The sequence below is a fragment of the Neomonachus schauinslandi genome, chromosome 8 (assembly GCF_002201575.2).
Source record: "Neomonachus schauinslandi chromosome 8, ASM220157v2, whole genome shotgun sequence".
Lineage (NCBI taxonomy): Eukaryota > Metazoa > Chordata > Mammalia > Carnivora > Phocidae > Neomonachus > Neomonachus schauinslandi.
In genome coordinates this window covers 145,299,631-145,325,397 of record NC_058410.1, presented here as the reverse complement: position 1 = coordinate 145,325,397, position 25,767 = coordinate 145,299,631, and the positions used below count along the sequence as shown (strand labels likewise).

The 25,767-nt window shown below is 47.6% G+C and overlaps 5 non-coding genes across 5 annotated transcripts; 3 read left to right on the top strand and 2 right to left on the bottom strand.

Moving 5' to 3' along the window:
- Nucleotides 1-6,029: 6,029 nt before the first annotated feature.
- TRNAA-AGC lies at nucleotides 6,030-6,101 on the bottom strand. The gene has a single exon. It is a non-coding gene; the product is annotated as a tRNA-Ala (tRNA).
- Nucleotides 6,102-8,835: 2,734 nt separating this feature from the next.
- TRNAA-AGC lies at nucleotides 8,836-8,907 on the top strand. The gene has a single exon. It is a non-coding gene; the product is annotated as a tRNA-Ala (tRNA).
- A 737-nt stretch (nucleotides 8,908-9,644) lies between these two features.
- TRNAA-AGC lies at nucleotides 9,645-9,716 on the bottom strand. Its single transcript has one exon. It is a non-coding gene; the product is annotated as a tRNA-Ala (tRNA).
- An 8,976-nt stretch (nucleotides 9,717-18,692) lies between these two features.
- On the top strand, nucleotides 18,693-18,764 carry TRNAA-CGC. The gene has a single exon. It is a non-coding gene; the product is annotated as a tRNA-Ala (tRNA).
- A 4,705-nt stretch (nucleotides 18,765-23,469) lies between these two features.
- On the top strand, nucleotides 23,470-23,542 carry TRNAK-UUU. The gene has a single exon. It is a non-coding gene; the product is annotated as a tRNA-Lys (tRNA).
- Nucleotides 23,543-25,767: the final 2,225 nt, after the last annotated feature.

The window sequence follows — 25,767 nt, the reverse complement described above, 5'->3', positions numbered from 1 at the left end:
TTTGCTTCTCCTTGATCTGCAGCTACGGCATTGACCCAGGCACAGTTGAAAAAATAATGCCCTTTCAGAGATAATTGGGTAATAATCTCTTATTGTTTCTTTCTCTTCCTGTTCTTTTCCTTTCATGCACATCCACATATTGCCAATGGAATAGAGTCCTCAAGCTTGATCTAAATCCTCCGTGTCTGGGGTCTCTGGTTCAGGAGATCCTGCAGGAGGCAGATCTCTCTTTTGTGTCCTTCACACAAATGTTCCTTGGGAGGACAGGCACCATCAGTAATGATGAGGCCCATGGAGTTGAAATGGGTCAAGAGCAAAGACAACCCAGAGAGGGTATGCATCTAACTTTGACATGAGCAGGAAAAAGTGAGTAAATTAATACAACAAGAGGAAAGTGAGAAAGGTTTGTCTGAAATGGTTTGAGACTGAAGGGGAAGGGCAGGAATGACGGAGCCAGATATTGAACCCAGCACTTCATTTCATGCTCTCTACCACTGAGCTACACTCTCTGATAATCCAAGAAGTTCAGAAAAATACTGTACCTGCTGACTTCCATTATTTGCTCCTGGTCTCCATGAAATGAGTGTAGACATGGAGATAAGGACTTAAAAATGTTGTAGAATCTTTTACTAGCTTTGACCCCCAAGTGCTTGACCAGAGGACCTGAGGCATCTAACAGAGTGTGGGTCTGGTGCGGGCTGTCCAACTGCTCAGTGGATGCAGTGCAGAGAGAGCAGGAGGCTGGTACAGGGAGGCGAAACTTTACCTCTAGCCATCTTCGGTTTTCAGTGGGGACTCTAACAGAAAGGCAGATGAACAAGAGAAAAACAGAGTTTATTAACACGTGTGGCGCATATCACATGGGATTAACCTAAATCAACAGTAAGTGAAAGCAGCAGGTTAGAACTTCTCAGCATCTCCGAAAAAGAACAGTAAATTTACAGAGAAATGATAGGACGGAGGAAAGCAGTTTTGGGCTCTAAGGGTGGCGAACTGGGAAGGTAGATACGCGGGAAGAAAGTAATGGAGGAAGGTTTGTTTGCAGATTCCTCCGGTGCCTCTCTGGGCTGGTAAGTGTCAGTCTCCTGTAAAAGGAGAATTTGTGTCCTGACTTTAGGCAGAAATGGGGGGAGGGTAGAGAGAGCTTTTCTTGTGTTTGTTGCTTCTTAACTGCTTTCTGCTCAAAGTAATTTTTATGTCAAAGTGGTATATTTGGGTGACAAACTTTGGCTTCCTTCCCTTCACTCATCATGTGTAGTGGGACCATGTTATGGCAGGTGATATTTTAGGGTTAATTTGTCAGCTAACCCCAAAGCATATGAAGACCTGAGAAATTACAAGTATGTCTTTTTGTATCCTGTTATATTTAAATGCTTTCAATTAAGTCCATTTTAAAAATTTACAGTTTAACATTGGTAGCTAAATTAGAATTTTAAAATTGTCATTTATCGAAGCAGGAAAGAATATCCAATGGAAAAAAGACAGTCTCTTCAACAAGTGGTGTTGGGAAAACTGGAGAGCCACATCAGAAGAATGAAACTGGACCATTTCCTTACACTACACACAAAGATAGACTCAAAATGGATGAAAGACCTGAATTTGAGACAGGAATCTATCAAAATCCTAGAGGAGAACACAGGCAGCAACCTCTTCCACCTCAGCTGCAGCAACTTCTTGCTAGACACATTGCCAAAGGCAACGGAAGCAAGGGCAAAAATGAACTATGGGACTTCATCAAGATCAAAAGCTTCTGCACAGCAAAGGGAACAGTCAACAAAACATTAAAGGTAACCGACAGAATGAGAGAAGATATTTGCAAATGTCTTATCAGATAAAGGGCTGGTATCCAAAATCTATAAAGAACTTACCAAACTCAATACTCAAAGAACAAATAATCCAATCAAAAAATGGGCAGAAGACATGAACAGACATTTCTCCAAAGAAGACATATAAATGGCCAACAGACACATGAAAAAGTGCTCAACATCGCTCGGCATCAGGGAAATCCAAATCAAAACCTCAATGAAATATCACCTCACACCAGTCAGAATGGCTAAAATTAACAAGTCGGGAAATGACAGATGTTGGCAAAGATTCGGAGAAAGGAGAACCCTCTTCCCTTGGTGGGAATGCAAGCTGATACAGCCACTCTGGAAAACAGTATGGAGGTTCCTCAAGAAGTTAAAAATAGAGCTACCTTACAACCCAACAATTGCACTACTGGGTATTTATCCCAAAGATACAGATGTATGAAAAGAAGGGGCACATGCACCCCAATGTTTATAGCAGCAATGTCCACAATAGCCAAAGTATGGAAAGAGCCCAGATGTCCGTTGACAGATGAATGGATAAAGAAGACACACACACACACACATACAGGAATATTACACAGCCATCAAAAAATGAAATCTTGCCATTTGCACCAACGTGGATGGAACTAAATGGTATTACGCTAAGTGAAATAAGTCAGTCAGAGAAAGACAATTATCATATGATCTCACTCATATGTGGAATTTAAGAAACACAACAGAAGATCATAGAGGAAGAGAGGAAAAAATGACACAAGACAAAACCAGAGAGGGAGACAAACCATAAGAGACTCTTAATCATAGGAAACAAATTGAGGGTTGCTGGAGGGGAGGGGTTTGGGGGAATGGAGTAACTGGGTGATGGACATTGAGGAGGGCACGTGATGTAATGAGCACTGTGTGTTATATAAGACTGATGAATCACTGACCTCTACCTCTGAAACCAATAATACATTATATGTTAATTAATTGAATTTAAATTTTAAAAAAGAAAATTCAAAAAAATAAATTTATGTCATTTATTTATTAAAGATTTTATTTATTTTACTTGAGAGAGAGAGGGAGGGAGAGAGCACAAGCAGGGGGAGCAGCAGAGGGAGAGGGAGAAGCAGGCTCCCCATTCAGTAGGGAGCCCAACTCAGGGCTGGATCCCAGGACCCCAGGATCATGACCTCAGCGGAAGTCAGCCGCTTAAGCGACTGAGCCACGCAGGTGCCCCTATGTCATTTATTTTTTTTTTAAGATTTTATTTATTTATTTGAGAGAGAGAAATGAGAGAGAGAGAACACATGAGAGGGGATAGGGTCAGAGGACGAAGCAGACTCCCTGCCGAGCAGGGAGCCCGATGCGGGACTCGATCCCAGGACTCCAGGATCATGACCCGAGCCGAAGGCAGTCACTTAACCGACTGAGCCACCCAGGCGCCCTTATGTCATTTATTTTTAAACCTAATTTACTGAAGACTAAACTAGATTTATTTTGACTTTTTTTTTTGTCAAAAAGCAGTAGTATCTCAATATGATAAGGATAGAAATGATTGCAAAAAATGAAGACCAAAATTGGTTCTACTGGTTTTAGGTGGAAAAGTGATCTTTCATAGGTTAAATTTAGTTTTGCAGTTTTCACTGATGGTGAAGTGCTAATGCATGCTGGGGTATTTGCAGAAATGTGCTGGTTAATCAAGCAACAAATCCATTAAAACTTAAGTTACGTTAACACCAAAACATGAAATATATTCAAAACAAAAAGAGTTCTTTGAAAGGAAGATTGAATCCAAGAGCAGATGTTCAATATTTTACATAATAACATTAGTGATCCAGGCTGTTACAAAATGGTACTTTATCAAAAACTGTGATTGCCAAGACATTAGCGAAGGGTTGCATCAAAGATGTTGACCTAGAAATGGTGAATGAATATATGGCAAAATAAAATGAAATAGTGATTTAGTTTCCACCCAAGGAATACCAAGAAAGAAGTTATTGATGAAATTGAGTTTTCATATCTGAATTTATATGACCTTAGTTTTATTCTGCTTTCAGTTTTTAGTATTCTAATCTCAGTAGTGACCTTATCCTTCATTTAAGAATGCTTAGTGTTGTTCTTTCCTGGAGCCCTTAAAATTTAGAAATTCCAGACAGATGCAAAACTAGCAGCGATGGCATGTCATTGGCAAGGCTGTTTGGCAGTAAGAAAAATTAAAAGGCTCAGTTAAAATGACCAGAGACGTTCAGTAATTTTCCCCATGTCACCAGAGAAATCAAGATGGCCTAATGTCAAATAATTTCTCATAAGAACATGCACAGCACATTCACACACACACAATAGAGAGACTCTTCTTTTATGGGCCATTTCACGGTGTCTTTTGACTGATCCTCATACGACATGCACACACATAGAAAACTTCAAGGTAGAAATGAGTTAAAAAGTGTGTTGCAGGAACGCCTGGGTGGCTCAGTCAGTTAAACGCTTGCCTTTGGCTCAGGTCATGATCCCAGAGCCCTGCCCCGCATCGGGTTCCTTGCTCAGCGGGGAGCCTGCTTCTCCCTCTCCCTCTGCTGCTCCCCCTGCTTGTGCTCATAATAAATTGAAAAAACCACACTGTTTACAGATTGTAGTGTGGCAACAAAATTTTTTTTCTTTTATGAATAACTACATATTTACAATATGTACAGAATTCAAATTAAGGAGTGAAGATATTTGGAGGAAAAATAAGAGTGTAATCTTAGAACATGTTTGATGGAATCACCAGGTATGAGGGATGGTAGAGGTAGGTCTCGGGAAGAGCGCAAGGCGTGTCTTCCGTGTGGAATCCGGGAGGCGCAGAATTGCTTGGCGACGCCTCTTGCAGGAAAGGAACGTTTACTTTGGGTGGAGCGCGCCCCCTCGAGTTGGTGTAGGTTAATTCACTGAACAATTGGTGATTGGGCATGACTTGCCAATGTGGCCCACATTTATGGAGTGGGAGAGATGAGAGGCTCCTAAACTCGTGAAGCAAAACCTTCACAGTGCCTCTCGATTAATGCAGCGGTTTGGTTTCCTGAAAGTGGCACATTATTTGCGACAAACGCTGAATTAACAGAAACCAAACCAGTCACCTCTTTTGTGATCCAGAATAGCCTTTCTCTTTCACTCAGCTCTCTTGCTTTGCACTCAGGTCTCCCTGTACAATATTTTCTCCTGGTTTAAGTCAGACATAAAAACTATTTTACTTTATGAACTGGGTGGTCTGATCAAGTTCACGAGGACTCGTCAAAGTTATTATTGTTATCGGGACCGTGGATTCAAAACTCCCTTTGGAGGAAGGTAGAGTTGTCCCACAAGGACAAAGCAATTGCCCTAAGTAGGGAGACAAGGTGTGTCTGTGCTCTTTGATGCTTCCCAAGTGCCCAGGGCTCCTACCCCAGAGTCTGAGCTGAGGACCAGTGGGAGGGAAGTTTTCCCAGCTCTGGTCACCTCTTTAATTTTGGAATCCAAACAGGGCAGGGCAGTGTGGCAGGTCTCTGTAGTAAACGAGCATCTTCTGCCTTCTCAGCTCACACCCGGCATCCTTGAATCTCTCAGTCTTTCTAGAGATGTCAAGGGAACAGAGAGCGGCCTGCTTCTTCGGCTGGGATGGACTGTCCCTGACCTGTCACCTGACCTGTCATCAGGGCCAGCTGCAGGGGACGGTGACCAGCACGCTTGGCAGGGCTCAGGACCCAGCAAATTATGCAGCCTCTCATTACTGGGCATTCCCATGTTCTTCGTTCCAGAGGAGAAACTGTCCTCCCCAAAAGTACTAGAGCAGGTTGACTTTTTCAGATTTTCTAGGCCTTTAATTTTGAATTTTCCCTCCCATCCAGGAAAAACCCTCTTGACCTGGTCCTGGATGCTAGTTTGGGGCGCATGGAAGACGAGGTGGGTGTGGTTTAACTGTCTTAGGAGCTGCCCTTCCAGGTTGGAGAGGTTCCTGCTCTCGGAACTCAGATTTTCCACACAACTCAGTTTCTGTGGAGCGTGAGACTTAACGCAGCAGCGGTTGCTCATGGTGGATGGATAATAAAAATGCCGACTTTGAGTAAACGAGCATTAATTATCACCTTGTATTCCAAAATGCCTATCTAGGCAGTTCGCTAAGAGAGCATCCTCCTAATACAAAGGAGAATTGCAGACCGAAACCTGGGGTTTTTCATCCAGAGACCAAAAGATCCCCGTAGCCGAGGTTTAGGAGGATCTGGGAGGTGGAGGTGCCGGGGATTGAACCCGGGGCCTCGTGCATGCTAAGCACGCGCTCTACCACTGAGCTACACCCCCAACGCTCTCGCTCGCCCTTTTCCCTTTTTTTCAGAAGCACTTTAATCACAGCCATCTACCTCCCCAGGAGCCCTGAGGACCTGAGACTGCTAACAAAGACTCTTTATATACAGCTCCCTTATTTTTGAGCCCCCTAGATTGCATTCCCTGTCCGGCTGCATAAAGAGGAAGGCAGTGATGCTGGACAGAAAGGCACCCTTCCCAAGGTCCGTTCGTGCTGGTCAGCCCACCCTAAATCGGGGCCACACACAAAGCGTTAAGAGAAGACGTCAGGGAAGAGCCCCTTCCTAGCTCTGTCTGCTGAAAGAGCGACACCCTGGTGACAGCGAGGAGAGCCGGCGTCCTATCTTAATTTCCTAATACAGATCCCCACCAGCAGGAACCAAGGCTGCCGGAAGGATCTGCTGTCACCGAGGCTTGGGGCAGGGAAATCACAAGAGGAGCCTGGACCGTCTCTCCCTGCCAGAATGTAAGAAATGCTCAACAGATGCCGGCCCACTTAGAAGGACACAGGGTCTACTAGACAAATCTTGGAAGCACTGAGCATTACAATGAACAAAAATCCGGGGCGCCTGGATGGCTCAGTTGGTTACGCGTCCGCGCCTTGATCTCAGGGGGGCGAGCTCGAGCCCCGCGATGGGCTGGGGGTGGGGTCCACCTAAACAAAAATAAGTAAATGAATTTAATGGCTAAAATAAGAATGCCTGAGTCTACACTGGTAAGAAAGGAAGAGGGAGGAGAGGAAGTTTTCTTTACAACGGTATGCCCCTCAGTTTCCGGTGACTTTGGTGGAAGTAGCCCTGAGTTCAAACAAAGATCCACCTACACCTACGTCATTATGGTTGGAAGGGACTGATTTTTAGTGTGTTGTGCTAGGAATGGGCTCTTTCTCTTCCTTCAAGTTCCTCGGAAACATTTTTTCTGAAAGAGGTGCAATGTCCACAGGAGCGCGCTTCCTAATCCCCTTTCCTGTCTCTGGTCCTTGGGGCTCTCAGAACCAGAGAAGCAGTGCCTGGGACAGAGTGAGGACGCCCCCTCTCCAGAGACGTGGGGCGCAGCGATTTAGGAGGGTGGCGACCAACACACTCTGCTCCTCATTTCACACCAATATTGCGAAGTAGTTACACTGCAGTCTTATCTCCTCCCCTGGACCTGAATTGCCCCAGCACCTCTGTGGTACTGGTCTTCCTTCCTTCCTTCCTTCCTTCCTTCCTCCCTCCCTCCCTCCCTCCCTCCCCCCTCTCTGCCTCCCTCCCCCTTCCTTCCTTCCTCCTTCCTTCCTTCTTCCTTCCTTCCTTCTTTCTTCCTCCCTTCCTTCCTTCCTTCTTTCTTTCTTCCTTCCTTCCTCCCTCCCTCTTTCCTTCCTTCTTCCTTCTTTCTTCCTTCCTGCCTTCCTTCTTTCTTCTTCCTTCCTTCCTTCCTCCTTCCCTCCCTCCTTCCCTCCCCCCTCCCTCCCTCCCTCCCCCCTCTCTGCCTCCCTCCCCCTTCCCTCCCTTCCTCCTTCTTTCCTTCTTCCTTCCTTCCTTCCTTCTTTCTTCCTCCCTTCCTTCCTTCCTTCTTCCTTCTTTCTTCCTCCCTCCCTCCTTCCCTCCTCCCTCCCTCCCTCCTTCCTTCTTCCTTCTTTCTTCCTTCCTGCCTTCCTTCTTTCTTCTTCCTTCCTTCCTCCCTCCCTCCCTCCTTCCCTCCACCCTCCCTCCCTCCCTCCCCCTCTCTGCCTCCCTCCCCCTTCCCTCCCTTCCTCCTTCCTTCCTTCCTTCTTTCTTCCTCCCTTCCTTCCTTCCTTCTTCCTTCTTTCTTTCTTCCTTCCTTCCTCCCTCCCTCCCTCCTTCCTTCCTTCCTTCTTCCTTCTTTCTTCCTTCCTGCCTTCCTTCGTTCTTCTTCCTTCCTTCCTTCCTCCCTCCTCCTTCCCTCCTCCCTCCCTCCCTCCTTCCTTCTTTCCTTCCTTTCCTTCTTCTTCCTTCCTTCTTTCTTCTTCCTTCTCCTTCCTTCCTCCTTCCTTCCTTCTTTCCTTCCTTTTCTTCTTCCTTCCTTCTTCCTTCCTTCTTTCCTTCCTTTTCTTCTTCCTTCCTTCTTCCTTCTCCTTCTCCTTCCTTCTTTCCTTCCTTCCTTCTTTCCTTCCTTTTCTTCTTCCTTCCTTTTTTCTTCTTCCTTCCTTCTTTCCTTCCTTTTCTTCTTCCTTCCTTCTTCCTTCCTTCCTTCTTCTTCCTTCTCCTTCCTTCCTTCCTTCCTTCTTCCTTCCTTTTCTTCTTCCTTCTTCCTTACTTCTCCTTCCTTTCTTCCTTCCTTCTTTCTTCTTCCTTCCTTCTCCTTCCTTTCTTCCTTCCTTCTTTCTTCTTCCTTCCTTCTCTCTCTCTCTTGCTCTCTTTCTTTTCTTTCCTCTTTCTCTCACTCGGTCCTATGCGGGGGCTGGTCCTTGCATGCCCTGCACCACCTTTCACGTATTTCTGCGAGCGCTGGGGGTAGGAGACGAGGAAGCTGAAGGGCCGGGAGCATACTGGGTCCGGAGACTCTCCTCGTGGTGCGCAGGAAGTGGGCCTCGAGCAGCCCCCGAGCGCCGACAGTTGCGGGAGCTCCTCGCGCCCAGCGGCCTGCAGTTCGGAACGCGACGTCCCTTCTCCGCAGGCTTCCGAACAGCAGAGGTGCACGGAGCGGACCCCGACCCTCCCGCTTAAACCGGGCGCCCCTGCGCACAGCAGGGCGGCCCGTGCGGCGGAGGCCGCAGGCTTCCCGCGGCGGGCGTGTAGCTCAGCGGGAGAGCGCGTGCTTAGCATGCACGAGGCCCGGGGTTCGATGCCCGGCGCCTCCACGGGGCCCGACCCCTACAAGAATTCCGTGGCCCTGGCTGCCTCAAGACACTGACCGGAACGCCACGACAAGGCCTCCTGCCCCGGGGGCGCTTCCGCGCGGGGCATGTGTGGACGGATAGGGGAGAGCAGAGCCTGGAGAAAGGAGGTGAGTTCTCTTTACTGACACGAGAAGAGCGCGAGGAAGAGGGAAGAAATCTAGCGGGTTTTGTCCGAGGGCTTCTTACCCTTTTTAAAAGTCTTTCCAGGGCGCCTGGGTGGCTCAGTCGGTTAAGCGACTGCCTTCGGCTCAGGTCATGATCCTGGAGTCCCGGGATCGAGTCCCGCGTCGGGCTCCCTGCTCGGCGGGGAGTCTGCTTCTCCCTCTGGCCCTCCCCCTCTCATGTACTCTCTCTCTCTCAAATAAATAAATAAAAGCTTAAAAAAAAAAAAAAAGTCTTTCCATTGCTTTTTCCTTCCCTTTCACAGGTTCTGGGAAACCTAATAGTATTAAATTACTATTTAATAGTAATCCGTTGCAGTTCCGAGGGCGTCGGTTCCTCCAACCCGGCTGCGTCCACACCGCACTGAAGAGCACTTGACATAGTGAAAAGAACGCGCTCTTCGCGTGTTGGCGGCCTGCCCGGGGGCACTTAGGTCACCTCCTGACTTGCGCGTGCCGAAGCAGCCACGTCGGAGGGAGTCAAGGCCACCGGGCTCCTGTAAGGGCAAGCGCCACCCCCAGGGGGAGGCGCGCGCCTGGAGGTGCTGGGGATCGAACCCAGGGCCTCGTGCATGCTAAGCACGCGCTCTACCGCTGAGCTACACCCCCTGCGGGGGAAAAACCCCAGTCTCCGCCGTACCGGCCGCCGCTATTGTCCGCAGGGGCGCCAAGATTTAAGCCAAAGGGTCGGGGTCCGCTCCGTGCAACTCTGCAGTTCGGAAGCCCTGCGGAGAAGGGACGTTGCGTTACTGGGCAACCGGGTTACAAAGGACTATGCGCAAAATTCAAGGAGATTTCCCGGGGGTAGCTTTTAATAATCTCATGTCCTGTGATTAACGTCAATGGGAAGGATAATAACCTGATCTAGGGAGCCTGCAATTATAGGGAACTCTCAGCCGTGAAGATTGACTCCCTCTGCCAGACAAGGCTCCAGCCGGCTGCAGAGCTTGCGGGTGGGACGGGAATAAGAACGGGGGTGGCGGGGAGAGTTGTAAAGGCCGGGCAGGGGCAGACACAAGTACTGTGAGCGCTGGGAGCCCTCCTCCCCGGCCTCCTGGGTTTGCAGCCGCGCTCCTCCAAACCCTGCCTCTGTGGTCACACCGGTCTCCCTGTGTGTGTCTCTTCCTGCAAGGACACCAATCATATTGGATTAGGACCCACCCTCATGGCCTCATCTGGACTTGATTACATCTGCAAAGACCCTATTTCCAAACAAAGTGACATTCTGAGGTTCCAGGAAGCCCATGAATTTGGAGGGAGGAGCACCATCAACTCAGCACAACCACCCTCTAACATAAGATGTATTAATTACAGTTCTCCTTATGTCTCAGAATTTGAGTAACAGGATACCAAAAGGGGAGTGTACCTTAGGACAAAAAGAAATATCACCAAAAGATGGCTTAATGGGATTTTGTATTTTCTTTATATGGAAGTTAAATATGATTTAAAGAGGCGTGTGAGGGTGCCAAATAAGCTGCAATATTATTTAAGAAACAGGGCTGACCTTCATTAAAACTTACCTGATATTAAAACAGAATGAAACAAAACCCCCCAGAAACCCCTTTTTTAGCATAGGCATTGGAGGGAGACAGAGATTGAAAGTACAGAAAAGTTTAGAGAGCGTGTTGCCGAAACCCAAGTTCAGCTGCCCGTCACTTGAAAGACCAGTACTCAAGAGTTTTGATTGGAAAGAAATATGAGCTTTATTCAGGAGGCCGGGGTCCTGGAGAGAAAAGGCAGACTCTTGTCCAAAAGCCAATTCTAAGGTTTCTGCCCAGTCCAGGGATTTTTAAAGAGATTTAGTTAATCAGTTAAGGGGGTGCATTGGTCTATGACAGTTCTTGATTACGATGGTGCTAGCTACAGACATCGTCGTGCTGCTCAAGGTTCTGCAAGAGGGTTGGGTTCCTTGGTGCCCGGGATGGTGCAGGAGAGCCTGGTGATGGCTAGGAGTGCTCCGTTCTTCCCAGGAAAGAATGCATGATCTACACATATACAGAGAAAGGTTTAAGTTCATCAGTCACATGGGCTAAGGGTACTTGCTACAACTTAAAGACTACTAGATTGGCAGGAGGGCCCAAGGCGGCTTCATGGGGAGCAGGAGTGAAAAAAGAGAGAGAAGAAGGAGGAGGAAAAGGAGGAGTAAATGAAAGAGGAGGAAAGGGAGAACTTCCCAATATAAATGGGAAATTTCTTTACCATTGAAGGAGGTAATGGCAATCACAGATTTAGAAGAAGCCAGATGATACCGATGAAGCTCTAGAAGAGGAAGATAGAAACCTCAACAGTACTTAAATTATCCTAGCCACTTTCGAGATTTGAAGCCATAATTCCTCAGTCCTTAAAGGAGAATTATAAATCTAGACCAAAGAAATTACTGGTGATTATTTTTTTGAAAAAAAATATTATGCAGTCATTGTTTCCCTTCAAGAAGAATAAAAAAACAGTAGCCGTACACATTATCTTCCATTCATTTCGTTAGAGTGGGCAGTTAGTGAGGCTCTAACAGAATGCCTGGAGGCCAGCAAGGAGGTGGCTGTGGCCGGCTGTGGGGAAGGTCAGAGGCTTGTCCTGGCAGCATCCACGAGAAAGCGGATCCCACCAGACAGGCCCACGAAGGCGGCGCCACGACAGGAAAGCCCTGAGCAAGTGAGGAAGAAAACCCCCCAAACCCTGCTTCCAAGAAGTCCCCACCCCAAATTGTCAATAAAAGACAGAAACCCCAACCCCCAGGACACACAGCTCTCTCTCTCTCTCTCTCTCTCTCTCTCTCTCTCTCTCTCTCTCTCGCTGCCTGCTCTCAGGTCTGGAGATTGTACTTTTCCTTGAATAAACTTTCCCTCTTGTGTCACTTGTCCGCCAAGCTGCGTGTCTCTCCTTGAATTCCTTCTTGTGACACAACCAAGAACCTTAGGTGACTCTTTTGGGTCTGGCTGGGTGGAGGACCCAGGACAGGGCAGGGAGGGGGGTGTGCTCCCCAGTTCACCCGGCAACAATTTAATCAAAGTCATGTATCCGCTCTTTACTATGAAACAATTATTGGGTTAATCACTTGACTCAAAGTGAATGAAGTAGTCCCCGACCTCAAGGAGTTGGGAGTACATAAGGTCAGAAGGCAAATACATCAAACCCGCAAGACTTCCTGGTAACCACCTACTATTTGGTCTTACCAGCTGTAGCCATTTCATAAGACACAGCATTGAGGGAAACAAGACAATTGGAAATAGGAGATGCTTCTTATTTTGTATGTGTTGGTGTTGAGGTGCTTCTCGATTTTGCAAGGAGATATTTCTTGGGCTTCATTAGTTGCAGGTGGAGCAGACAAGGCCTGGTGCAGCAAATAAAGCCAGAAGTTAATTGCAGACAGATGATACTTGAACTCAGGGGTATGGACGAGAGGGTCTAGAGAGACTGGTTGAAACTGGTTTACACCACAAGAGAAAGAAACTGTAGAGAAGAAGTGAAAATTCCATCTTGGGACTTCAGTGGAAGTGGCTGGAAAATGAGATAAAAAGAGGATTTAGGCCAGTGAGAGGATCTGGGAGAGAACCGGCCACACAGGCAAGATTCTAGGGGCAGGAATGGTGTCATACAATCTAGAATTAGTATTATCCTTTCTTTATGTCGGTGCAAAAAAGGGATCTAGCTTAGAGGTTATAGATATAGTGAGCTTAACACATGGACTTTCTTTTCATAACAAGTTTTATTAAATCCAGGTTTGTGGGTTTTCCTGTAAGCAAGCTCCATACCGAACACAGGGCTTGAACTCATGACCCCAAGAGTAAGAGTCACATGCTCTACCGACTGAGCCAGCCAGGTGCCCCAACACAATGGCTTTTACTTTAAAAAGTTAGGCTTTCAAAGACCCACAGAAAATAGGTGAAATGTATATATGTTGCAGGATGCTGCAAGAAACTGCCATTGTCAGGGGTGTGGTTCAATGGGAGGCTGTGTTTCTTGCATGTGTGAAAGTTCTGGGTTCAGTTCCTGGTGGATCTAGGGCTGCTCTGTCTTCCCATGACTCTGGCAATATAGAATCGTCTCCTTTCACCCCCTTCTTCTTGCTATTTTCTGCTCCTTGACAACAATGGACTGCCCCTACGCAGGGTGATTGGGACCACATGAGAGAGAAATGAGTAACAAGTAGCCACTAGATTAATCAGCTTTTTCACCTGAACTACCATTTTGCAATATTACTGAAGGGAAAGGAAGATGGAAATGAGGGAGAAAAAAAAAAGAAGCAGCCCACGCCAAGAAATAGGCTGCCCACTTCTGAACTCCTTGTCTGTCCTTACGGTTGTTCTCTATTGTAGTCTGTACGCCTCGTTGCACACTTTATCTCCTAGACCAGACATCTCCACCCCAAGCCCAGTCATCATCATTAGTGACCGAGGTGGGCATTATTGGCAGGAACCATGACACTTCTTTTCATTTTAGAGTCTATTACATCTAAGTAACAATTTACAGAGGTTTCAGAAGGCTCTAATCTCTGAGTCGGGAACTCTTATCCCGAGTTTTGCATTTTCATGAGGCTATGAAGAGGAGGGCCCTTGGAGAATGGGTAGTGGGAAGGGCTCAAAATTATCCATCCATATCAGAAGATAAGGAGGTTTTAGGGTGTTGTTCCAATTTTAGTTGTGAGCTCTTAATCTGCTGGTTGGGAACTAGGTGTTTTATCGTTATTGTTTTAAGCTACATTGTTAATTCATGCCCAAGTGTTCTCAATGCTAACACAAAGCCTAAAACCACATAATGGTGGCAGGAATTTTCTGTTTCTTGCTTCTAATATAAAAACAAATAAACCTAAAAACAACAAAAACCTAGACAAATTCCTGTTCTTCCCTCTGTACTTACTAGGTCGATATAAGTCTGGGTAAGCTACCTGAAGATTTTCTTAGCTGAATCCCTCACTCCCCAAATCCAAACATGGCTCTAAATCCTGTGTCAATCTATTTTTAATCTACAGTTTTCTTTTACTCTCAAATCTGTCTTTCCTTTTTCATGTGTTCACCCATCTAAACCTTATAAGAGTCTCTAAAATTGTCCTCCTGCCTACAGTGGGAGGATAGAAAAAAAAACTGCTGGGTTGCCTACGTTTGACCAACGGTTTTCTTACTCGATTGCAACTCTGGCTTTTCTCCCTCAGAGTCTTGACTTTAGAAGCCAGTTGAGAAAATAGGAAGATGTATGGAAGGAAGTGCACACTATAAGAGAAAGCCAGGTTTCAATTAGCCTCTATTGAAGAATTAGAAATATGTAGGTGAAGGGAAAGACTAGCTTTAACATGGAGCTTAAATTCTGAAATCTCACATTCAAAGACTAACCATCACTGGTAGAGCTATGCTGCTTCATAGGCAAAGAAATCATAGAAATCTAATCAAGTGGATTTTTGCCTCATACTTTCTCTTTATTCCAGGTTTCCACACTGATTTTGCTCCCATTTATACCTGAGAAGTTCAAGCCCCAATCAAATACTCAACACTGCTCCCAACATAACTACACACAGGGTTTCAGAAAAGTTGGCTTCCTGTGGTTCTTGTGGGAGCTGCCCGTAAGAGAGCTCCTGCACGGAGGGACCCCGGACCAGCCCACACATGTTCACCTTGTGACCCAGCAGCTGGGCCCTGTCAAGGCCATGACAGCTTTGGGCTAGACGAGTCCGATCTTCCTGTGGCACGAACGTCTCCCGCACCTTCTCTTTCTCTAGGAGAAAGGAGACCTTGTCCGTTTTGTGTGTGTGTGTATGTGTGTGTTCAGAGGTTAGGGAGAAAGATACAGTGGACCACCTCTAGATACATCTCCTTTTGGATGAAATTTTGCCAATAAATTAATCCAATCCAATCTCTGGGTGCTTGATTTTCCAGGCTAGTGGCTCCCAAACTGGTTGATTAACAGAATTACCTGGGAGACTTTAAAATCACAGAAATTATTGACTGCTTCTCCTCTCGGTTTCAGGTCAGGTCATGATCTCAGGGTCGTGGGATCAAGCCCTGCTTGGAGCCCTGTGTTGAGCCCAGCCTGGGGTGTGGGGCTCTGCACTCAGTAGAGAGTCTGCTGGAGATTCTCTCTCTGCCCTTCCCCCCACCCCGGCTTGAGCACTCTCTTTCTTCCCAAGATAAATAAATAAATCTTAAAAAAAACAACAACAAGGTTCCTGTGGGAGTTGACTGTCACACAACGTATTGGCCAAACTCAGGGCTACTCTTTGTGTCTTATGTGATGCAGTTGAGGACCTCTCTAGGCCTATGGAGGTTTTAAAAGGTTTTAGATTTTTGCAAAAGCTTTACAAAACCTAGTGTCCCAGCTCACATGTTGCCTCTTTGAGCTTTCTTTATTTAGGGGAGAATTCTGTCCAAACAAGTCTCCATAATAAATTGTAGCTTTTCCTTCCTTTTCTCTTCCCTCTTCTTTGTAAGGGGTCTCCTGAACCCAGAGCCGAAGCACCCACTAACTGGGTCTACACCAGGATGACTAGAGCACTGATGGTAAAACACACTGTTCTTCGTTTATGACCAAGTTTTGTGATCAATTCATTCCTCTTCTGTCGAATCTCCCCCATATTAGCCTAAATTTTGAGATCAGCGCTCATGTCACCCATCTTACCATGCTTCATTTCTCACCAACATTATTACTTTATTCCAACTTCTTTCTTTTCTCCCACCTGGACCTATTTTCCTGAGATAACACACTGCTAATCTTCCATATAGCTGCATTATCTTACGGGTTATCAAAAATCAAGATAGCAGAATTAAAACCACCAAATCAATGAAATAGTACTTAGTGTTTATTGTGCATATAATAATAGCTCATGAACTGGGAGCTTTCAATTTAAAGCTGATAGGAAGCTCAGGGCATGACATTACAGGATGGCTTATAACGTGAAAATGAGGAAGTTGTTTAATTTTTATAGTGATTGGTTATTGCAGTGGGGGGTTCCTGATGGTTGAGGATTGCTTAAAAGTGCTTGTTTTGGGCGCCTGGGTGGCTCAGTCATAAGCGTCTGCCTTCGGCTCCGGTCATGATCTCAAGGTCCTGGGATCGAGTCCCACATCGGGCTCCCTGCTCAGCGGGAAGTCTGCTTCTCCCTCTGCTACTCCCCGCTTGTGTTCCCTCTCTCGCTGTCTCTCTCTCTGTTGAAAAATAAATAAAATCTTAAAAAAAATAAAATAAAAGTGATTGTTTTACACCAGTTTTAGGAAGATGACTTGTTTCTTTTACAATCATCAGAGGTGTTTACGAGAAATAACCTAAGTTTCACTTGTGTTCATGAGATAAGCTAGATTTAGTTTGTCTTATGTGGCTTAAATTGTTTTGTCTGCTCAGGCAATTTTCCAGTCTGGTCTCTATTTTGTATTTAATTTTAACAGGGTCTCCCTTGCCTTGTAGTCATGACAGAAGTTGAAAGAAAAGGAAATTGGAGACAAGTGAATATTCCAGCTGGGATTCTCCCTGGTGCAGAATTAGAACTGGTGCTCTGGTGGACTCTTGGTGAGCAGACCGTGGAGGGGGCTAGGCTGGGGGACTTTTAGTGGCAGAAATGCTATTTGGTCAGATAGCCTTCTCTCGACATAGGTTTGAAAAAAGTTTCAGGCTAGAATTTTGTGAAATAGGCAAGTTAAATACAGTAAGCCTTGTTCTACCAAGTGTTTGATCCTATAATAGTACAGAAATAAGGACAATCATCCGTTGTAGGGACTTACTGTGGTATAGGGTCTTTCCAGGTGTGCAGCTGCGTGGGAGAACAGAGGTTCAACATGTAGGAGAGTCCAGGTTTTTTCCTGGGTTCCTTCAATACAGCTTTCTCTTTCCCCTTCAAAGCTGTACACATCCAAGTTGCATCAGCACAAGGAAGACAAGAAGGAGTGAGACAGAAAGAAAGATCATGCTCACTTAGGATCTCTGGGGAGGAGAGGAATAAGCATGTTATGGCCACATGTTTCACAGTTCACCAAGGAACAGGAAAGAGAAAGAAAGAGCAGGGGCACCTGGCTGGCTCAGCTGGTGGAACATGCAGCTCTTGATCTTGGAGTTGTGGGTTTGAGCCCCATGTGGGGTGTACAGATTACTTAAAAATAAAATCTTAAGGAAAAAAAAAAAGAAAGAGGGAGAGAAAAACAGGCCCTTGTGCAATGTTTGTTAAATTTTCTTTTGTATTCTCAATTGAATGTGTGTGAAGGCTGAGGAACAGAAAACCTACCCACTGATTTTTCTCTTCCCTCATTTTCCTTACGTCTAAACACACACACACACACACACACAGAAAGAGAGAGAGAGAGAGATGTCAGTAGGCCAGATCAATCACCAAATGTGGCAGGATATAGATCCCAACTTCCGAGGGAGGGAGCAAGGGAAAGACCTTTCTCCAAGAATGCAGAGCTTTCTGAACAGAGAGTTGAGAAAACTATTAGTGTCCATGAAGTCAGAGGTGTGGTGGAAATAAGTCAGGAAAGTCCCAGATCCCCAGTTTGGAAGGCCCACAAACGACATCAAGGAATTCTTCTTCCCACAGCATGTCAGCTGACGGCAAACATCCTTCTGCATTCACTGTCTCCAGTAAATTTTTCAGAGGACTCAGGGACGAGAATGAGAACTGGGACTCTTTCATTTTCCTTGCCTTCACTAGCAAACACTTAACGTTTTTAAGTCTTTAAATGAAAATCTGCCCAAAATACGTTTGTCAATATTACACGAGGCTCTTGGATGAAGAAAAGCCTTAGGTTCTGAAGTCAGTGAGTAGATGTTTGGTGGACACGCTAAGCTGAAAGCGAGCATTCCAGAGCAAATGGCTTTTCTTCTGTCTTTCCCAGACCAGCCGTCCTACTTGCTTTGAGGGTCCAGGACACCCCAAATTTTCCAACCCACCGATGGCTCCACTTGGAGGTGTCCAGGGCTCTGTGACTTCATTCTTTCAAATATCCTCATCTATCGCAGGCTTTCTCGCTGTGTCAGCGGGTTTCAGAGCGAAGGCAGTTTGCCGGCTTCGCCGGGTCCCCCAACCTTGCTCCGCGGCCCTGCGCCTGCCATCGCCCCTGTTCATTCGTCCAGTCCGCGGGAAAAAGTCACTTCATTTAAAGTGGAGAGGGTTTTGAAGTTGCAGTTGTTGTTTGTAAAACCCTTTGTGGACATAATCGTCAAGAGAGGGACAGAGAGGGAGAGCGGAACCAGGCCGAGGACGAGCGCGGAGCGTGCGACGCGAGAGCCAGCAGGTGCCGAGTTCAATGGCTGGTTCACCCACCGAGGCCCGGCTGCCTGAGCCCGGAGGCGCGCCGATCCGACCCATTACGCTGCGGCCCGTGCAGGAGACGTTCCTGGAGCTTTCCTGCCGGAGGCAAGTAGCTTTCCCCCAACACTGCTGGTGAGCGACCCTGGAGCAGGTTACCCAGGTGGGGAGTCTTAGAACGCGAAAAGGCGCTATTCGGATTACAATCTAGTTACCCGGTGAAGCCTGTAAATACTACTCACTTTAGTAATTTCAGAAAGAGTGACATTTAGCCCAGTAGACATTCTGCAGGCCAATTCTTATAGCTTGAAAAATGGGAAAATAGAAGTAATATTTTACAAAGCAGGAGAAGCAGAAAGGAGCAAGGGGGTGTAGCTCAGTGGTAGAGCGCGTGCTTCGCATGTACGAGGCCCCGGGTTCAATCCCCGGCACCTCCAGCTTCCATTTTCTCCAGGATTAGGAAATCTTCTGGATTGCTTTTATTGTTCGTGCATTTCTTCCCCTGGGGCTTACACCTCCCGGCACCCGCAGCTGCAAAAGGAAGACAAGAGGGAGGGGGCTCAAAAGAAGGAACCAAGCCCACCAGAATCTCCTCCTTCCGAAGCCACTCCAACCCGCACATTCTAAGTGGCTTTTACTGGGTCTATCCAGAAAGGGCAGGACAGAAACAGGACAGACCGAGGGGAAACAGAAATCTACACTTTCAGTGCCAGTTCTCTGAGTCAGCTGTGCTCATCGGACCTGGGTGTCTGGCAGGAGGAGGACCGCCGCCCCCCAGGCCTTGGCGGTCTGGCCTCCCCTCAGCTCGCCCCGCGCCTCCCCCGCGCGCGCAACCACAGCCAATCACCGCACGCGCGCAGCTGGGGTGCAGGGGGCGGATCCCAAACCTTTTGGGGGAGCGATTGGGAAAACACGGGGCAACCCCAGCGCGAACGTTGAAAAGACAACTGGAGGCTCTCAGCGCTCAGGAAAAGCTCGATTTGGGAAATTAGGCCTAAGGTATTAAAGGCATTTCGTTCGACGCCGGATTTTGGCAGAGCGGTTGTTCTTGTAGATGGTAAATTGAGTCTCATTGGAGATTTCCACATGCCACGTGGTAGAAAACACCCAAATCTGTACACAGACGTAGCTGAAATAAAATCGCAAGGGTTAGGGTTCCCTTCCACACGCCTTCCTTCTGCGCACTGAATTCTAGTCTCTTGGGTTGAAATAATTTTCCAGGCCCAAGACAGAGCAGCTTCTGCGGGGGGTGGGGGTGTGTGTGTGCCATGTCAGCAAACCTAGACTTCGGTAACTTCCACGTCCCTGTGAATGACCTGCGTGACCAGACCTGCAGAGTATCCGGTCATTCCCCAAATGCCCAGCCAGCTCTGGGCCTCCTCGCCCCAAACAGGGTTGATGTGGTCCCAGCCAATCAGCAATTTTCTATTTGTCACTTCCTTGTTCTTTATTCTTTCTCCTATAAAAGTTTCCTGCCTTCTACCCCATTTTGCAGTCCTCTGAGAGTGTCCACTTCAAGAAATGCACGAACAATAAAAGCAATCCAGAAGATTTCCTAATCCTGGAGAAAATGGAAGCTCAATTTTCTTCTGCAATCATTTTTAACACTTGTTTTTAGAAGTTTAAGGAAAGTCATAAAGTGGAATCCACGAATTAAGGCTACACCAAAGATCCCAGAGAGAGATGCAGCCCAAAGGGGCGGGGGGGGGGGGGGCGGCGCAGAGGGGGTTGTGGGGATTGGAGGAAGGGTAAGGATAGATAGATGTGTGAGTTTCTTGTGTTTCCTAAAACAAACATTCTCCTATAAACGAGGAGCCAGTAAAATTATAGAACTATTTTGTTTGTTTCTTTTTTTTTTTTTTAAAGATTTTATTTATTTATCTGACAGAGGGATAGAGAGAGAGAACAAGTACGCAGAGAGGCAGGCAGAGGGGGAGGGAGAAGCAGGCTTCCCGCCGAGCAGGGAGCCCGATGCGGGGCTCGATCCCAGGACCCTGGGATCATGACCCGAGCCGAAGGCAGCCGCCCAACCGACTGAGCCACCCAGGTGCCCCAGAACTACTTTGTTTCTAAACATGATTCTACACTGTGTGGAGGTATCAAAATGAGTTCTATTTTCATTTCCTTTTGGATGCCAGTTTGTGTATCAAAGGTGCAGAAAATCTGTAAATGCTGAGCTTCAAGAGACAGAGCAAGGCTTGCTGCATGTGTACACACAAAAGATCTCCCTTATCAAAGGCAATCGGGCCGGAAAGGGTGGGATTGGCCATTCCCGCAGGAAAATGGATCAGACGGGACTCCAGACTCAGACTCAGGATGCCCTGTTTATACAGCAGGTGCTAGAACCACCTAAAGCACAGGTGTTCAAGGGTGCTGCTTTTAGACTCTCCCAGCTAAGAACTACTTTTAGAAAGCAGTGGCTATTTCAGGGTAGATGCCAAGTAAACTCTGCTTGTAAATTCCTTTTGGGGTGAATTGGCTGTTCTCTGGAATTTTCCTGTGGTAACTCTTGGCAGAGAACAAAAGGCTGAGCTTAATATTTTCCCTTCCAGGAGCACCAAAGTGTCTTTTTCCTCTCACTCTTCCTATTCTCACTGGATTAAATATGAAGATTCTACACGGCCTCAAGTATGGCAGAACCATGAAAGAAAGTCTCAAAAGAGCAGTGGGAGTCTGGCCACTGGAGTCTCCAAGGGATTCCATATGCTGGGCACTCTTCTCAGGGAAAGGAAATAGCTAGTACCTAGGGTGTCTAAACCTCATCTTTGGCCCCCACATGGCCGCAGGGGTCAAGTGGCCCTGAGCTTGGACCTCCAGATCTGTCCTGGTCTGGTCAATCTCCGTGGTAGCATGGCTTTCCCACACCATCACCCCAGGGTCCCTGCTCCTGACTACCAGAGACCTGTCGGAAAATGCAGAGGAGTGGGCACAAAGGAAAAAAACAAAAACCAAAAACCAAAACCACTCAAAAAGTTGTCTCTGAAAATCTAGGTCCAGATGGAAAGAGAAGACAGAAGATCTTCAGCTACTAAAGGAGAAGGGGAAGGGTCTGCCACAATCACTCTTCGGACACCGCGCTCTTGGGACAGAACGAATTTGAAACGTCAATGAAGCGTCTTCGGGAGGATGATGACAACGTCTGCCAAGCACTGTCATCCCTGGGCGGAATTCTGCAGAGAGCTCGCATCCAGGACCTGGAATTTCACGTGGCTCTCAAACAGAAGGCGGTATTATGATGTTGAAAGCGAGGGTGCCGTGAGGGCCCAGGGAGACCCATTGGGACAGGGGAGTTAGGAATCGTTGGTTTGTATTTCTGGAAAACAAAGGAAAGGCGGGCTTGAGACTGGTTTTGGACCCTGGGATTCGTCGTTCGTGCTTCAAGGACCTTCCTGCTCCTCTCAGCTTGCTCCAAGGTCCCGCTCCTCAGCTAATTCTCGGGAAAGCATTTCCATTCCAGGCGGGACAAGTCTCAGGACGCGGATGTTTAGTTGTGGCTTCAAATTCCTACTCTCCCCCAGCTTCCTCCCCCTCTGCCTTCAAAGCCTTCTAAAGGACCGCGAGGGCCTTGCGGAAGGATACGAGACAAGGACCGTGCCGCGCGGCTGGGGGCGGGATTCCGGTCCTTCCGGAGCAGGCGGCGGCGCGGTGAGAATTCACGGACCCTGGCGGGACAGACGCGGCGACGGTGAGTGCCGCCAACCCGGGGAAGCGGCACCGTTCCCCGCGGAGGGTCTGTTCGGGCAGATGGGAGTGGGGACGGAGGAGGGAGAACGCTCTCGTCGGACCCAAAACGGCTTTCGGAGGGAACTCCCCGGAGTCAGGAGCGCGCGAGGGCGCGGTGCGCCGGGTACCGCGTGTGCAGCCAGGTGCGCCGTGCGCCCGGAGCGCGTCTGCAGCCAGACCCGGGGCGCTGAGGGCCACGCTCTCCGCCTTCGGCGCCCTTGTGTGGTAGTCACGCGGGGATGCACAGAAATTTATACTACTGAGAAGCTCCCCAGATTGAAAATCTGGCAGGTCCGGGAAGCCCAGACCTCGAGAGCTGGGAGCCCAGAACCTGGTAGTTTGGACCGCGTAATTGGGAAGGCCTCCCGTAGGAGGAGCCGGGGCGGGGGGGGGGGGGGACGTGAGGCTTGGGTGGTTGGGGCGAGGGAGGAGGCCGGCTGGGGCTGCCGCCGGGTGAACTAGAGAGACCCTGGCCCAGGGGCCTCCACCCAGCCCGACCCGAAGATGTCGAGAAAGGTTCTGAGTCTCAGGAGAAGGAATTTAAGGACAGACGCGCAGCACGGGTGATGAGCGACAGAAGCGGGGAAGTTTTTTTTAAAGCAAAAGTACACTCTCGTGATGTGAGAGCAGGTGAGAGAGAGACGCCGAGATGCGCCCCTGGGGGTTGGGTTTCTGTCTTTTATTGACAGTTGCTAACTATATGGCGGAATATTTATTACTTGGGGCTGGAAGCAGGGTTTCCTCACTTGCTCAGGGGCTTCCTGTCGCGGCGCCGCCCTCGTGGGCCTGTCTGGTGGGATCCGGCTTCTCGGCTTCTCGTGGATGCTGCCGGGACAGGCCTCTGACCTTCCCCACAGCCGGCCACGGCCGCCTCCTTGCCGGCCTCCGGGCATCCCGTTAGAGCCTCGCTAACTGCCCACCCTGACACGGTTAGCAAAGTAGGGAGAAGAGAACTTGAATATGGATCTTTAAACACGAAGAGGATTTGGGTAGAGGGGTAGGAAGGACGTGTCCAGCTCTGCATCTTTTCTCTGCATCCTCTAGGTACAAGGAAATACTGGAGTCCCGTGTATTTTAAGGGAGGTGAGACGAAAACTTTTGTCCCACGAGAAGACCCCACTCATTTTTACCCAAACGGTGGGACTTGAGAGCGTCGTGGAGGCTCTTTCCAAACCTGAGCCCTTCGGAGCGCGCCCTGTGCTTGGGTTTTGAGGGAAGCCCAATTGTTCCACCCCGGAGTCTGGTTGTGGTGGGAGCATTTAGTGAGGGTGGGAGCGGGGTCCGCCGGCTGCTTTGTTTGAGTGTATGAGTTGCGTGTGCAAGTGATTGCTTTCAACATATCCAGACGGTCAGAACAAAGTCAACAATAGCCTAATACACTTACCTTTACTGGGCTGTCAGAGGAAGTCAAGCACATGAGCCCGGATAGCTCAGTTGGCAGAGCATCAGACTTTTAATCTGAGGGTCCAGGGTTCAAGTCCCTGTTCGGGCGGTGAGTTCCCTCTTCTTTTTTTTTCGTATATTCTCAGGTCCAAAAAAGTGTTAACGGTACTTCCCTCCCTGGTCAAGGGGATTGGATCCTGGCACGGGGAGTGGGTACTCTGTCTTTGCTTGTGTAAGAGGGAGGTGCCTTTTACCATATGAAAAGAATGTTCTCCGGCTTGTTGGAAGGTTGCTCTATTTCCTCCAGAAGGGGAGAGGAACTTGGATTTGAACCTGATTAATTTAAGATACCTACACATTTAAGATGCAGTCTTGTGAAAATATTTGACAACCACAGCGATCCCTGAAAACTGCTATTCTGTAAGAATCTCTGATTCTAAGATTTTCTTTTAAAATTATTATTAATTATGGGGCGCCTGGGTGGCTCAGTCATTAAGCGTCTGCCTTTGGCTCAGGTCATGATCCCTGGGTCCCTGGATCGAGCCCCGCATCAGGCTCCCTGCTCAGTGGGGAGTCAGCTTCTCCCTCTCCTACTCCCCCTGCTTTTGTTCCCTTTCTCTGTCAAATAAATAAATAAAATATTTTAAAAATATTAATTATGTAGCTACAGGGGAGAGGGACAGTACATAGAGTGAGAATTGAGAAGGGTTCATGGTGATTTGAAGATTGGGAACGCATTAATGGTATTCATGGAAAACTCTGTGGTGAGCTAGAGTGATCTTGGGCTCTGGATTCATTCTAGATAGCATAATGCTTCTGAACTTCCTTAGAAATCCCAGGAAGTGCCTAGAAATCGAGGCAAGGTTATTGCTATCTCCTCTTTGCCTTCCTCTGCCCATAAGAGACAGTTGTTCATGTTCCCAGAAGTCCCCTGCAGTCAATGGTGAACTTCTGAGGATCTTTTTTGTCTGCAGGGCTTGTCTCTCAGTTGTCTCATCAGGCTGCTAGACTCTGAGGAAGAGAGATGCATGAGCTGAGGGAGATGGGCTGTTTTAACTTGGTTTTGTGTCCTGGTGCAAAGCGCAACTAGGCTCATGCCCAGCGTTCCTGGTAAGTCATTACTCTGCACCTCGGCTGCAGCTGGTCCCCGAGTGGGCTGTTGTACATTCCTGACATGGAGGGGTTCCTCTCCATTTACTTCCAGCTATACCTCAAACATTTTCCCTGAATTTTTGTGGCAGTGTCCAAACTTTCTTTGCCAATGTTACTGAAACATCTATTCAATGGAAGGCTGTGGGATTAACTCTTAAGTTACAGAATTTTTTGAGAAACTGAGGAACTCATTGTAATCAGAAGACAGAACACACCCATGACCAATATACTCTATTCAGAAAACGCCCAAATGTGGGGCGCCTACGTGGGGCAGCCGGTGAAGTGTCCAACTCTTGGTTTCAGTTCAGGTCATCATCTCAGGGTCCTGGGAATGAGCCCTGCATTGGGCTCTGTGCTCAGTGTGGAGTCTGCTTGAGATTCTCTCTCTCCATCTCCTTCTGCCCTTCCTGCTCGTGCTGTCTAAAACAAATAAATAAAATCTTAAAAAAGAAAACCCCCAAACATAAAGCACATGTCTAACCCATCTATGTCCTGAGGAAAAACAGAAGCCTTTTGTGCCTTTTTGGAAGGAGTCCAGGCCCACTGAAGGCATTCAAATATTTGTTTAATGATGTTCCCACTTTCCCTTAGGATCTTTGACTGACAGATTCCCACTATGACATCACAGGTCAATTGTCAGAAGTTAAATCAAGTAACTTTTTTCATTTCTACTATTTGGAGTAAAGAAGTACCAGAAAGAACAGAGTAATCATGAGGGACTGAGGTAGAGGAATACAAGGTCTTTTCAGTTAGGACACGTGGTCATCCTGTGCCAGAATGTTCTCACTTCCCTTTTGTAAGGGGGAGTGGAAGAAGAACTCTCTGTTACTTGCCTGTCCAATCCAATTTTCTCAGGGATCCCTTATAATACATCAATATCAAAGGGAAGACATAAAACACTTTTTTTTTTTTAAGATTTTATTTATTTATTTGAGACAGAGAGAATGAGAGAGAGAGAGCACATGAGAGGGGGGAGGGTCAGAGGGAGAAGCAGACTCCCTGCCGAGCAGGGAGCCCGACGCGGGACTCGATCCCGGGACTCTAGGATCATGACCTGAGCCGAAGGCAGTCGCTTAACCAACTGAGCCACCCAGGCGCCCCATAAAACACTTTTTTTAAAAAAAGATTTTTAAAAATTTATTTGACAGAGAGAGACACAGCGAGAGAGGGAACATAAGCAGG